Here is a 14,896-nt window from a genome sequence, read left to right as displayed (position 1 = left end):
GTCATCACCAATGGTAATGCTACTTAATCACAAGATATCTATTTTCTTCCTAAAATCTCATTACTATCCATTACCACTTGGGAAGGTGGTATTAGGTGGTAATGAAAATTTATAAAGGAAAACCCATGTTTTTAGATTAAGTTTCATTCCCATGGTTATGGACATGTGAAAATCATTATAAATTTACACTAAATTTCATTACCATTACCACTATTTATAACCACTAACCAAACGGGCCGTATAAGGTATAATATAACTAGTGTGTAGATAGATAACCTTCAATTTATTGTTGGTTGAATTTCGGGAAGGTATATGTAATTTTTAGAACTATTAACTACAAGAAATGATTGATTCTTATAGTGTGTGTTTTATTCCTTGGTTGTTTTGCAAGGTTTATATGAATAGAAGTTCGAAGCGCTTCACCATGGAAGAATTAATTGAGGTTTGGGATAAGTTGGCGACTTACCTTTGTGACGATTGCTTATGAATATTTTGGTAGGATTTTGCGATAGTATTTTCCTAATATATGTACACTTTATCAATTCTATGTACACTTCATACATTATTTCAATATATTTTAAAGTTATTTATAATTTATTTTTTCAATTGCATTTCGATTATTTTTTTTTCAAAGGAAGGTGTGCGGCGGGGGGTGAGGGCTGCCACAGAGGATGCTGGGCTGGGCTAGGAGGTGGGTAAAGGATGGGGAGGTGGGTGTGCAGGGGTTGTGGGAGGTGGGCAGAGGTATGGGAGGTGGACATAAGGGTGTGGGAGGTGGTCTGTGGGTAGGCAGATGGTTGTGGGAGGTGGGTAGAAGGTGTGGGAGGTGGGCAGAGGGTGGGCAGGTGATCAGTGGGTGGGTAGGTGGGTGGGCAGGGGTGGGGTGGGGTGGGGTGGGGTGTGGGAGGGGGTCTGTCGGTGGGCAGGTGGGTGGGAAGGGGTGTGGGTGGGCAGGTGGGTGGGAAGGGGTGTGGGTGGGCAGGGGTGTGGGTTGGGGGTGCTAGGGGGTAGCAGGGTGTGGTCTGTGCGTATGGTTTTTTAAATTTTTTTTAAAAAAGGGTTGCGGTTTTGGACATAAACTGCAGTCCTTCTATATTTGAAGAGTTGTGATTTATGAACAAACGCAACCCTTTTGATAATGAAGGGCTGCATTTTTTTATTAAATCGCAACCCTTCTAAAAATGAAGGGCTGCAGTTTTTCTCCCTAAATCGCAGCCTTTCAAGTACTGAAGGGTTGTGGTTAAAAACCGCAACCCTTCAAGTACTGAAGGGCTATGGTCAAAAACCGCAACCCTTTAAGTACTGAAGGGCTGTGGTAAAAAACCGCAACGCTTCAATCCTTCAAGTACTAACCGCAACCCTTCCTTTTGGCTGAAGGGTTGCTACAACAAGGGGTGATGGTCAAAAACGCAACTGTAACACCCCCACGACTCCTCCTTATATATACTAGGAGAAATTGCGGGAGTTGTTATGCCATGCATGATAATACGTAAGTCTAATAAGAGAATACAACGGAAGTCTTTTAAAATAAACTGGAAATACTTTAATACAACTGAAATAAGAAAGTAGTAAATGAGTTACAAACTCGAGACTATCCCATATCTAGTCCCATCTTCAAAAGTCAAACCTTGACCCCATTGGTCAAGTAAAGTCAAACATAAAATTCAAGATAACTTAAATAAAAAGTACTGTGTACTAAAATCCCATCCGGATGCTTATGATTCTCATGCACATCAAGAACTTGTACCTGCAACTTCTTCTCTAAACTCTGCTCGCCAAATGGTCATCACAGGGTGTTGAGGAAAAACAACAACCAAAAGAAAACAAGAAACACATACATCAGCAACGCTGAGTACATAACACAACTAACCGATGCAATTAATAATGCATGCAATCCTCAACAACTTCGGCTTGCTCTTCTTATGACTCTACATGCGATAAGCACATAACTGTACTTACTAAATACTTTCTTTTATTATATTTGGCAATGAACGGGCACTGTCCTCCTCTTGGATCATACGGGCTACTATTACTTGTGTAAGAGATCCCACACCTCTTACTAAAGTTCCATGAACTTTAAATAACTTGACTCGGAAATTTAAGCTTGTTAGTAATGAACGAGGGTGAGAGTGAGCCTCTAGACTCAACATCTCAGAGATAAAGATACGAGTGACACCTAGTCCACTAAAGATCTTGATAATTGGAATTCCATAAACTTGCTTGATAAAATAAAAGCATAAGCATCGTCATGCTAAGCTATATGCAGGAGTATAGTTTCACACTAACTCCCCCCTTATGTTCAATACTCATGGGGGATCCATCCCAAGAGTTTTATTGCCAAAGCCCATTATGTGAGACACAATCACAATAATAATACATCTAGCAAATAAATTAATTTCTTATCTTTCTTTAACAAGTGAATGCAACAAACACTATAAATAACTCAATTCTAAATTCTTTAAGACCTTGCTCATCTTATTACTTTAATGACTCCATGAGTCGTTTCTTACTTTCTTAAGGATCCATGATCCAATCAATTGAGTCCTTGCTCAATGATTAAACTGCTTGTGAGACCTTGCTCAATAACTTTAACTTGTGAGACCTTGCTCAATAACTTTAACTTGTGAGACCTTGCTCAACAAAATATAACTTCTCATGAGACCTTGCTCAATAATATATATATAACACTTCTAATGAGACCATGCTCAATAAAATATATAACTTATAATGAGACCTTGCTCAATGAAATATATAACCTCAAATGAGACCATGCTCAATAAAATATATAACCTCAAATGAGACCATGCTCAATAAGATATTCTCAGGCAAGCCCTAACTTCAAGAATAACTTTAATAACTTTAATCATGCTCAAAAGCAATTAACATCAATCACATGCTTTTCAAATATAGGAATAACTCAAAAGTTCCATTCCTAATCTCCTTTCTAAGTTCTCAACATGTACTCAAACAATTATAAGGCATAAGCCTCTCCTTACTCCTCATGCTCAATAAATAACCTTTAATGTACTATAGTCAAAGGTCAAAGTCAAGTGTCTGTACCTTGATAACACAAAAATCAACAGTCAAAAGTTTGACTGGCTTTTACTATGCTTGAAACCTACCAACAATAAAGTACCATCAATTAGTACTTTCCAACAACAATTCAAGGCTACTAGTAAAATCAACATTTAAAAAATAATAATAAAGCTGATTTTTCCATAAAAAGGTTTTAAAAACTATTTTAAAGTCATAACTTGAAAACCTTTACTAGTAGGCAAAACCCACTACAAACTAATACTTAAAACTTCATAAAAATTACTAATTTACTACTAAATTACTGCTGTAAATTATTTAATAAATAATAACAAAAGATTTGTTTTTTACAAGTAGTTTAGAAACCACAGATCTGAAACACCACCACCACTGGTGCCACCACGAGAACCACCTCGCCGGTGCCCAACCGACTCCCACCGCCACAAGGTGGCCGGAAAACGCAAGCCACAAGAGCGGCGAAAAGAGAGAGAGAAAAATAAGGAAGAAAACCCCAAAAATTTCAGAAGAATATTTACCTCTTTGCTTCCCTTTGATATTTGCAAGATCTTCCTATAATTTTCAAAAACAAAACTAGATTAGAACTTGAATCTTTGAAGAGAATTAGTTGAAGAACTTACTTGAGGAAGAACAAAGGTTTGAGAGGAAAACCCACTTACTCCTTTTTGAGGAAATGGTGGCTAGTGAAGAAGATGGAAAATGATGGGAAACTTTAGGTTTTCCCCCTTTTATAGTGGTAGTTAATTTGGGTAAAAGATCAAAATGCCCTTACTCATCAAATTGCCAAAATACATTTGATGATGAATTTCCAAAATAATCTTCCTACTAATATTAATAAAATACTTTCTTGAAAATACTAAAATACTTCTTTGTGGAAATACTCAAATACTATTTTGGTAAAATGACCAAAATACCCTTCTGCTCTCAAATACTGAAATTAAATAGCTTTAATAATAAAAAATGATTAAAACTATTTAATTAAATATCTTAAAAATATGGGGGATTACAGCAACCCTTAGGGTTGTTTTGACCGCATCCCTTGCATATTTTTCCACTAGTGACATTGTATCTTGTCAGATTCTTCTCAATGTATATGTTGTGAATATCCACTTTTTATAATTTTTAATAATAGTAATTAAAGATACTAATGATTGAAGTTTGAAAATCATATATTGACAAGCGTGAAAACCAAACTGTTGCAAGTAAAAATATATAGAGGAATTATATAATTTCAGAATGAATAATTAAAAACATATCTTCAAACATAAATTATTTTAAGCAAGAGGAAACGAGTTAAATGATGCTTTAGGCTTTGTTATTAGAGATGAGGTTGGGGCGGTTAGGCTTTGTGGTGCTAGGTCCATAACAGCTGATCCGTCTATTTTGGTGGCTGAAGCTTGGGCCCTTAGAGAAGGCATTATTGGTGCTAGAATGCTGGGGAGTGGCAAGTTAATTATTGAAGGGGATAACCTTAGTGTTATTCAAGCTATTAAACATATTTGGAAAATCTCGTGGTCTATTCACTCCCTTATTTTGGATGCAGGGGAAGACCTAAAAAGTTTTGCGGAGGTTCATATCAATCATGGAGTCCGGGAAGGGAATGCTGCAGCGGATTGGATGGCTCACCGTGGCCATGCTTGTTCTAATTTAACTTATTGGTTTGATTCTCCTGATCACAATTTCTCTGTAATCATCCAAAAGGATGCTTTAGGGTGGCCTATTTCCTGGAATCCTCCCTAGTGTTTGATTTCTGTTTAAAAAAAAAAAAAACGAGTTGGACTTAAAATTTTAGGTATTTTAATTTCTAAGTTGGGTAAATTTTCTAACAGAATTGATTGAATTGGAGATGTTTGGATATTTGGTGAAACATGATGGGTTGGATTTTTGGTATTTTGATTTTCTAAGTTTGGGAAAGTAATTAGACCAATAAAAATATGCCAAACAAATTATCTCAAAGCCCTTATAGCTCAGTGGTAGAGCGTCAGTCTTGTAAACTGAAGGTCCGTAGTTCAATCCTGCGTGAGGGCATCTATTTTAGCTTCTTCCTCTCTCTTCCTTTTTTTTTTATTTCCTTCTCCCCTTTTCAGCTTCTACCCTTCTTCCACCAATTCAATAAACCCTTGGAACTCTGCCCTAAATTTCTCTTCCAAACTCCCCAAAACAAAAGAACCCAGATCAACGATTCATTCTTCAACATGCTCACATTCCCAAAATTTTAATGCAAAATCCCTAAATCTCTCCATTTTTTAAGTCTCTTTCCTCTCTCTCCTACCCAGAAAATGGCTCGCCTTTTGCGAGAACTCATACGCAAACCATCTTCCAGTAGATTCATTGCAACATTCACCCATCAAAACCCCTCCAATCTCTCTCCTCCATTGTTTGTTCATCAATCATTTTTTGGTCAAACCAAGTTTGACCATGGAAATGGCTTAAACCCTGTGAATCAGGGTTTAACAGATAAGTTGCAGATTTACCCAAGTTTCTCATTCGGGTTTTTCATGGACCCGAATTTGCAATCTGGGTTGGGCTCATCTCTGCTGGTTGTACCCGAGTTGGAGCATTCTGGAATGATGTGGGCTGATAGTGTGAAGAAGAAGAGGAAGAAGAAGATGAACAAGCATAAGTATAAGAAGCTCAGGAAACGTCTTCGTCGAAAGACAAAGACTTGATCAGGTTTGCTGCATTGAACTCGTATTAATTTTTGTTTTTTTATGATGTCATTGTTTGATCTTGAAGATTTTTGTGTAGCTTACTTTCTATATTATGGTGTGATGAGGTGTACTTTTATTGTTAGTGATAGATATTACAAGACGAATGTCGGCTTTGATGTTTACTTACATGAACTCTGCAGCAAGTGGCAACTTCACCTACATATACAAAAACTGTTTGAATGTAGGATTAGCTATCTGTAAGAATTTTAGTGTGTTTATGTTCTAGTATGGAGCGGTCGAGTGTGTTATAGCATAGTTGGTTGGAATTATGTGGGCTATATCCATTTTGTTTCAAGTATGTTTACTTGGTTGATATGAAACCAGATTGATGCTAATTCAAGTATGAGCAATTCCAACAGCTGCCTTATTGCTGATTTGCGATTTTGTAATGCGTGAAGAAGATTGATCGAAATGGTTTCCATTAACTAATTAGGATGTTTTCAGTGTCCACACTTAGCTCATTTTTAGGCAGGGAGTATAAGGGGTTATCTTCTTGTGTCCGATAACTATGTCTCATGATGGAAAATCTAGTGAGTAGCTCTATTGGATGCTGGAATCCTTCTTCACGATATTGCTTTCGCCTTTCAGGACGAGTTCCATTTTTGGGGGGCCTGAATCTGGGACTTGGGAAAGTGTCTCTTCTGACCTCTTGTTTGGGTTCCCAAAGTTCATAAAGTTGTTTCATTTCGAGTATCTCTGCTCATATGGGCAGTGCTTTGACTTGGTAGGGTGGCCTCTTTTATGATGTTCCATGTTTTTTTTTTCTTTTACTAATTTTACCAGCAATATTCACTATTTCTAAACCTATTTCTATCTACTTCTAACAATTTGATTATAACTTTCGGATTAAATTCTTATAAACTTGGGCCATTTACTAACATTTTTCAAAATTGTTGAAATTCCATCGGCCTTAAATGTGTTTTCCATGTAAGCGGATCAATGAACTTACCTCTGCATGAATAGGTATCTAAAACAAAATTATATAGTAAATCACATGTATCTAAGTGGGAATACCTAAAATAAGGCTGTCAATATGGAATTTTTCCTCATGTTCCCAAAAGGAAAACTTTCTATATTTTTGTATCTTATTTCACGACTTACAGGTTTTTGGTGGTCAGAATTGTCATATAGGCTAATTTGCTATTCAGACTTCATCAATTAGGCCTTTTGAACTTAGTTGGAGGGGTCAATATTGTTTGCACTATGTTACAGGACAACAGTGAATATTTTGTCTGTTAGGGATCATTTTCTAATGTTCATTCTTGACAACAAACTTTGTGTTATTGGTTTAATAAGTAACACATCTACGTGTACACAAGGAATGAAAGACAGCTGGGAACTCGGGAGGAATCAAAGTGGAAATTGAAGTAGTTATGGTTATGGGTTTCAGGTTAAATAAGCCATGTCTGTGAATAGTTCACACCTTTTAAATTGGGGGTTTATGGAGGTACCTGGAGTGTGGCAGAGTATGATAACTTTTACCACCTGATTTTGTCTTTAATTGCTGTGATGTTTGAGGAGAAAGAGGAAAAATTAGTTGAAGTTGTAATTCATGATTTCATGTAGGTCAGACGATTGGCATGTCTATCTGCTTTGCTTCAATGTTGTATTAGGTGCTTATGTTGTGATCGACCAGAGCTAAATTCCCATGTTAGGAAGTATGGGGAGTCCTTAAGAAAAAGAACCACTAAGCACTTAGGGATTACAGGCTGCCATTATTTGTTTGAGTCATTGTTTAAAACTCTATAAATGCTAGCTTACTGCTGCAGTAGTGTAGCGGGTTGTTCAACAGACTTGTTGCTGCTATACCTTTATAATTCTCTGAATATGTGTTGCTGTTTTGATGTCTAGAATTTGTCTACAAACTACTCTGTCCATTCGTTTGTAAAAGTGGCATTTCCTTTTGGCTATTCTGCTGTTATTAGCAATTTTCTATTTCCTGGGAGGCTGGGACCCATTTTAAGATGTCATTCTTTTCCGTTTTGTACTTTCGTAGTAGTTCTTTAGCTGCTTGTGTTTCAGAATTGTCCTTGATTCTTTATTATGACTGCCATAAGGGAAGTAGCATAAGTGTATCCTTGGTGAAGACAGATTTGTAAATTACCTTGGTAAATGCTGCTAATTGTTGTGCACCCCTAGGATCCCAAAAAGAATTAGCATTTCAGTTTCTTTATGTCTTTAAGACATTTGGAGGAACCTATCTTTGGCAATGAACAAAGGCAATCATCTATATCATCCTGAGTTATCTCTTCAGAGCTTGACAGCCCATGCCGTGACTCGGTAACTAATAAATGCTAATTTATTCCTTAAGTCCTGGATTTTAAAATTATACAATAGACAAGATCTAAAAGTATATGCCAGCATCATAGACAATCATCTTTCTTTAGATTCTTACAGAGTTTGGTCTACATGGACTGTTTCTATACGCTATAACCTGTTCACAAGTGACATAAGCTTCAAGACTGCAACTGTTTTTCTCATTGTGTACCCTTAATGTACTTATAAAATTGTCTCTATGCATTATTTCTCTAGGGTATAGCCTCTTCTAAAGTTGACATTTGTCAAGACATAGGAGTCTATGGCTTTTGGATGGATAAGTAGCAATGAACTTTTGATGATTGTGGCTGGTGTGATGTGGATAAAGGACTAAATAAGAATTGTTGGGTTTTGTACAAATGGAAGACACTTCATTCTTGTAGGGGGTTTCTACATTCATGATGATGAAGTTTGATCGATAATGCATGACTTGGTTGACCTGATTTATGCTTACTCCTTGAGCCAATCAGGGTTCTTATCAGCTTGCCGGGCATGGTGGTGATGCCTTTCAGTGTTTCTTTTGGAATCAAGTTTAATGCCTCCCTGAAGAAAGAGTGTAGTGTTGACTACGCACTGGTTTATAAAGTGTTATTCTGACCTGTTATCCTTGTGACATGCAATTACTAGGGCAACGATATAACGATATGCATACAAGGAAAAACAGAAACTTGACTTACCTTCTGATTTTTTTTCCTGTCACGCCTACACTATTTTTCTAAGTGTTTTTGGAAACGAGCCATAAGACAATCCTAATCAATCTTGGATTCGCCTTGGAGTTGCCATATCATACACGGGCATTCCCTTCGAGTGATTGCACAAATTAGATTGTTGAAAACCTTTTGGGGCAATGAAAGGCGGACAAGTTTTTTTGTCTTTTCATCATGTTATAATAGGCAAGAGGAGCCTGTATTGGTTAGGGCATGCTCTCTTCACTTTATTTTTGCTTATTAAAAATAAGAAAAGTTAAAAGAAGTTCAGAGAAGGTTAAGGAAAGATAAGAAAATTTCAGAAAAAAAGAAGAAAAGCTAAGAAAAGTTTAGAAAAGAAAAGTTCAGAAACAATAAGGAATGTTCTGAAAAAATAAGGTGAAGAGAGCCCTTAGTAGTTTAAGTATATAAGCACTAGTAGCATCTATTTGGTTTCCCAGAAGCAGTCTTTTTCATGTTTTGCTGGCAGATTCCACATCGGGCTGTTACTGTAAAAGCAATAAGTGGTGTCAGTTCGGCAACTTGGACAATACTACCTGCCTTGTTGCCATTTGGGCTGTTATCTTCTTGACTATTATCTTTCCTTAGATGCAATCGTCTGGAGTGTTAATGGAAACTTTGCTCTTGCATGCATTCCTTACCTTAGTTTTGAAAGGCGCGCCTAGGGCGTCAGGCGGATCCACACGACGGCCAAAATGCACCCCCAGAGTGAGACGACGCAAACTACAGTAGGCGCTCAGAGGCGCGCGCCTTGATGTGCGAGGCACAAGGCAGCCGTTTTTGGTAGAGAGGCATAGGAGATGGAGGGAAAAAGCAGATTTGAGAAAAAGTAACAAAATTTCTTCAAATTTTAATTTACCTTTGCTTTAATTTGTTAATTTCGAGCAAAAACCCTATGTTAATTGCATGATATTTTTATCAAATGTTAAGTACTTGCCCGGAATGTTAGTCTAGTATAAACACTAGATCAACTACAAGAGGGGGTGAATTGTAGTTGGGGAGATTTTCAACCTTTTTGCGGAATTAAAACAAACTCGAAATTAGAAAGAGACAAGCACACGAAATTAGAAAGAGACGAGCACACGAGATTTTTACAAGGAAAGCTTCCTAGGCTCAATAGGAAGAAAAACCTTGACCACGAGGGATTTTGACTCAAACTCTCTTTAATATACTAGGCCAAAAGACTCTCTTTTGTACAACCTAATATTGGACCTTCTCTGTTCCTCTAAGAACTTGTTCCCCAGTCACCCTGTTCCCCCTTCCCCCTGAACACGTGACTTTTCTCACTTGACTTCACTCGAAGTCTTCTCTTTCTCTTTCTCACTCTTGATTACAAGATTTTGTTCTCTAAATCTCACTCACCAACAGTCGAAAGTATTGCAAGAATAATCGCTTTGAAGAGAATTAAAACCGAAATAAACTTTCTTACAAAATAATACAATAAAATCTGGGAAGTTATTCGTTTATTTTGGTTCATCATTGAGCTATATATAGAAGATCACAACAACTCTTATTTTTGCTCCACTAAGCAGACATGGGTATTAGAAGTGACCCATGATCTATCCGTTGAATGTTGTCAGTTTCCAGTCTCCCGGATTGTAGGAACTGCAGCCTTATTTGCGTTTCCTTCATTATAGCTCGGTTTGTTATTTCTTGTTTTCAACAGAATCATTCTTTTAACCTGTAGAATTATAACAAACGCATACTCCACTAAATATCATGGAAATTATATTATTCAAAATAATATTCTATGTTATTTGGTTAATTCAAAGCAATTTATAACACATAATATTTCGAGCATATGAATTAATTTATTTAAATAACTTGACTAGGTTAAACTCATAACCAACCGGAAGACTTCTCCAGTGGCCAACGACACCGCCTGCCATGTCCGGTGGCCGCCGACAAAAGTTCTCGAGTTTAGTTTTTTTCGCTTTTCTTTTTTTCTCTTTCTCTCTACGCCCTTCTCTTCTTCTCTTTCTTCTCTTTTCTTCGAACTTTCAGGCGAACTCCTTTTCTTTTTTCTGTTCTTCCGTTCTTCCATCTCTCTCTTTCATCCTTCGAGGTTTTCTGGCTTCTGCCTTTTCTCCAACCTTTTTCTTTGTATTTTTTTTTAACTTTATGTCTGAGGTGGTCATGTACTTATGTAGTCATGTGACCATATTACTTTTCTGTTTTCTGTTTATTTTTCTTATCCTGTCGTCTCCTTTCCTTCTACTGTTACGTTTTTAAAAAAAATCATTGCTTCTGTTTTTCTTAGCCTACGACTAAGGTTTCTTAAAACAAGTACCTTAATTTCATTGATATAATAAATAGGCAATCATAAAATTTACAATAGCAAATTACGGACAATAGCTTTTATTTTTTAAAAAATTACAATAGCTTAGATATTTTTCTATTATTATGTCTTTGAGTATAAAATATGTTCTATGATTAATTATTAAGGATTTTGGCACCAAAGTTGCGCCTTCGCCTTGCGCCTTGGTGCGCCCTTTAAAACTAAGTTCCTTACTTGATTGAAGCAGGATTAGTCCAGGACCTAGAGGCTAGATTTTCTTAGAAAAGCTATTGGACCCTCCTACCTATTGGCTGAATCTGTGAAAATCTTGTAAGTAACATGGTCTATCCTGTACCAGACACTTCTATTAGTTGTCATTCAGCGTCTATTGTTTTTTGGGGTTCTTGTCACTTTTACACTCTTTTGTAAGGATTAATTCCTACCTACCTAAATGGAGCTTTGATATTCTGAGTACTTATCTAGCGTTTGCCCCCCATTGGCTTCCTTCTGATATGATTCTATTTACATTTGGAAGATGATTTCCTATGTTGCTTCAACACTCCAATTCATATTGCGTGTCACGGACCATTATTACTTTTGCCTAATTCGTCAAACCCGCCGCAAACTGCGATTCTAAACAACTGAATTGTTACATGCAAGTGGTGTACTTTTTGGTGAATTTTAGCAAAATTAGGTTGCGGGGATTGCGTTCCCCTACCAATTTTCATGCCACACATTATGTGGTACGTGGACATAAGAGTGACATGTATAAGATACTCCACATTCCAACACGACACGACGTCGATCAATTTATTGAAGGAAAACAGGGGAAAGCAATGACAGAACTCACTCCACATCCTTAAATTCCTTATGCTGCTAAGTTTTTTTTTATTTTTATATTGTTATGTTCCTTTAGCAAGGTGGGATTCATCTTCCTTTTGCTAGCCCTGTTTAGAAATATCATACATGTGCTTTCTCTCGTGACTTTATTTTGTACTTTGGTTTAGAAAATTCTATTCTAGGACAATTAAGATGCGTCATGTAGGTGTCTTCAGAAATCTTCAGAAAAAGTTACGACACTTGTTTGACTGTATCAAAATGTCGTACAATCTTCACTCAAGTGTCAGGTCCTTAGATCCCTACTCGTGTCTTACAATCTTTGAAGAATCTGAGGAATATTGTGTATTATGTTGTTCTCTTTAGTCGGACTACATTATTCCAGAACACAACACTTATGATATAGTTGTATGTATACAAGTACTACATCCTTTGCTGTTAAGCTTATTCCATTATGTTTGAAATCATTTTCTGGATAACTGGGGACTGGGGGGTAGCCACTATTCATTGGACTTGTATTACGCATTTATACTCTAGTAAAACAATCAACCATAGCGCATTGGGAAAATAGTTCACAAAGTCCACGAGAAATGTAACACTCAGAAACTTTGGGACACGATAGTATAATCTACATCATGGTGACATGAACTAGCTTCCCTCCACCCAAGTATCTCCATTTTGAGCTGCTGAAAAAGATTCTGCAATTTGTTCAAGTAATGCGAAGCCTCCATTCTTCTTATCTCTCACCCTTGCTAAGAAGTTGGATTCAGTCATGAGTTTGTTCCCCTTAAAGTTTCTTTATGACAGAAGTTTCAAGAGCAGAAATATTGCAGTAAACTTTGCTTCATTTTGTGCTTTACAGCTTCATTCCAAATTATGAAGAAAAATCTCAAAGAGATTTTTTGTTTTTCGTCTGACTGTGCTACCAATATCTGCATCTCCCAGTCTGCCCAAAGCAAACTCATCTTCGTCCTATTTGAGTGTGCTACCAATTTTTTGTCAGAGGCTTCTCAGACTATTTCTTTTGAGCTTATCTTGTGATTTCTTCCACTCTACTTTTATTCTGTACGAAGATAGATTTCTACCCGACATTGTAACTTGCCATTAAAAAAAGACTTCATATTGATGTTCCTGCTCCTTGACAAGGAATTTTGGATCTTAGATCTTCTATGTCGTGGATCTTTCGCTTGGGACATCAATATGTCAAACTTTTGAGCATTGGGTGATCTCATTAGGAGGAGTTTTTGCAACAACTTCAAATCCTATATATCCATGTCATTACTTTGCATTCAATTACCTCTTGGAAAGGATTTTCTCAGTGAGTTTGTTCTTTGTTACTTCTATTTGGACGATAAATTGTTTGCTATATGAGCTCAATTACTAGCATCTCTTTAATATCCTTTAAGAAAAAAAGCTTCTCTATAATATAAATAATTTCATTTTTTTGTTCGTCTTCAGGTTTCCATGTATATTATGTCGAGCTACCACCTTCATTTGGTATTACCAGTGAGGTAACTTTGCCGAGCTTCAGCGCTTCATTTTTGACAGGCATTCAAAAATTCTTGGCTGTCTGCACGCGCCATATTCTGCATTTTTGGCTGAGTTTCTCTGTTGTTTCTGCAATGTAGACATGGATAGACACGCTTAATTTCAAGCCTGTACCCTATATTCTTGTTTTGGGCTTGAAAACTGTAGGGTGTCATTTCCGGTTTTCTTTTTTGCTTTAGGCGAAGACTCCAGTAGGAAATAACGAGGATACACACATCTGTCAGCTTCAAAATTTCCAGTAAGCTGCCGATTTTGTTAGTGGTTTCATTTTTCAAGTTGTTCTACATGATGTTTGTAGCAAGCATCCTCCAATTTTTTTTTCCAAAAGTATAAGATTTAATAATCTATATCAACATGCTGTCTGGTAAAATTGGTGAATTTGTTCGCTGTGTGGTTCATATCTGTTGAGGACTAATTCAGATGCAATGTTTTAGGAATATAATTGAATGCAAGCTGAATTCACATTACTTGTAGTGTCAGTACTATCAAAATAGAGGGCTAGAAATTCATTTACTCGGTGTGAAACATGAAAAATATCAAAGCATCATAGTCGTACTAGTTTCAGACCTTGGAAATTCGTTCTCACTCATGTTTATGTAAATTTACTATTCCAACGATTTCACCCCTATCATAATTTTCAAACTTTTAAGAAGGAAAATTCAAAATTTCAGAGAATGCTAAAACTTGATGCAATAAACTCTGAAGTCACCTTCTTGTTCAAAAACATCTTCAATGAAATCAAGAATTCAGAATTTTGGCACGCACAAATGTTATTCTAATATGAATACTTTATCAATTACAAGAGGGGGTGAAATGTAGCTATGGGGATCCTAAACTAATTTGTAGAAATAAAAACAATTTAACTTACAAGGATTTTTTTTTTTTTTTGAGGGGAAAAGAGTAATGCATTAATTTAGGGACCGGAAGGACAGTGATTCTCCCAACACTGTTCAACATCAGAAGGCACTACTCTAGCAAGATTGTGGGCAACAGTATTCCCATCTCGCTTAACATGCTTAAAATCAATAGAAATAAAATCTCTACACAAAGCAAGGACATCACCAAGTATTGAGTCTAGATCTGACAAGAACAGGACCGCTCTTGACAATCTCGTAGTCACACTTTGCGAGTCAGATTCAATCACCACACTCTACATCCCATGCATTTTTGCAAGCCGAATTGCCATATAAATCGCTTTACACTCAGCTACCTCCGGGGGCCAATATGCTTTGACCCTCCTCACTGCCGAAAACAAAACCTTTCCACTTGAATCCCGTGCCACAACCCCAAACCCAATCTAGCCATCTTCACCAATACTTGCGTCGGAGTTCAACTTAACGACCCCACATGGAGGCGCCATCCACCAAGTCGGGCTCACCCTCTCACGAATCTCCCCATCACCATAAATCCGAGTTGTGTACTCATTGAACTCATCCACCTGCCTCCCC

The 14,896-nt window shown here is 36.9% G+C and overlaps 1 long non-coding RNA gene and 1 other non-coding gene across 2 annotated transcripts; both read left to right on the top strand.

Moving 5' to 3' along the window:
* The first annotated feature begins 4,975 nt into the window (after window positions 1-4,975).
* Window positions 4,976-13,801, top strand: LOC125493998 (uncharacterized). The gene is made up of 2 exons (XR_007270351.1): window positions 4,976-5,724; window positions 13,359-13,801. It is a non-coding gene; the product is annotated as an uncharacterized LOC125493998 (long non-coding RNA).
* TRNAT-UGU (transfer RNA threonine (anticodon UGU)) lies at window positions 5,008-5,079 on the top strand. The gene has a single exon. It is a non-coding gene; the product is annotated as a tRNA-Thr (tRNA).
* Window positions 13,802-14,896: the final 1,095 nt, after the last annotated feature.

Source organism: Beta vulgaris, chromosome 6 (genome assembly GCF_026745355.1).
Source record: "Beta vulgaris subsp. vulgaris cultivar EL10 chromosome 6, EL10.2, whole genome shotgun sequence".
NCBI classification, from domain to species: domain Eukaryota; kingdom Viridiplantae; phylum Streptophyta; class Magnoliopsida; order Caryophyllales; family Amaranthaceae; genus Beta; species Beta vulgaris.
This window is presented reverse-complemented; position numbering and strand designations above follow the sequence as displayed.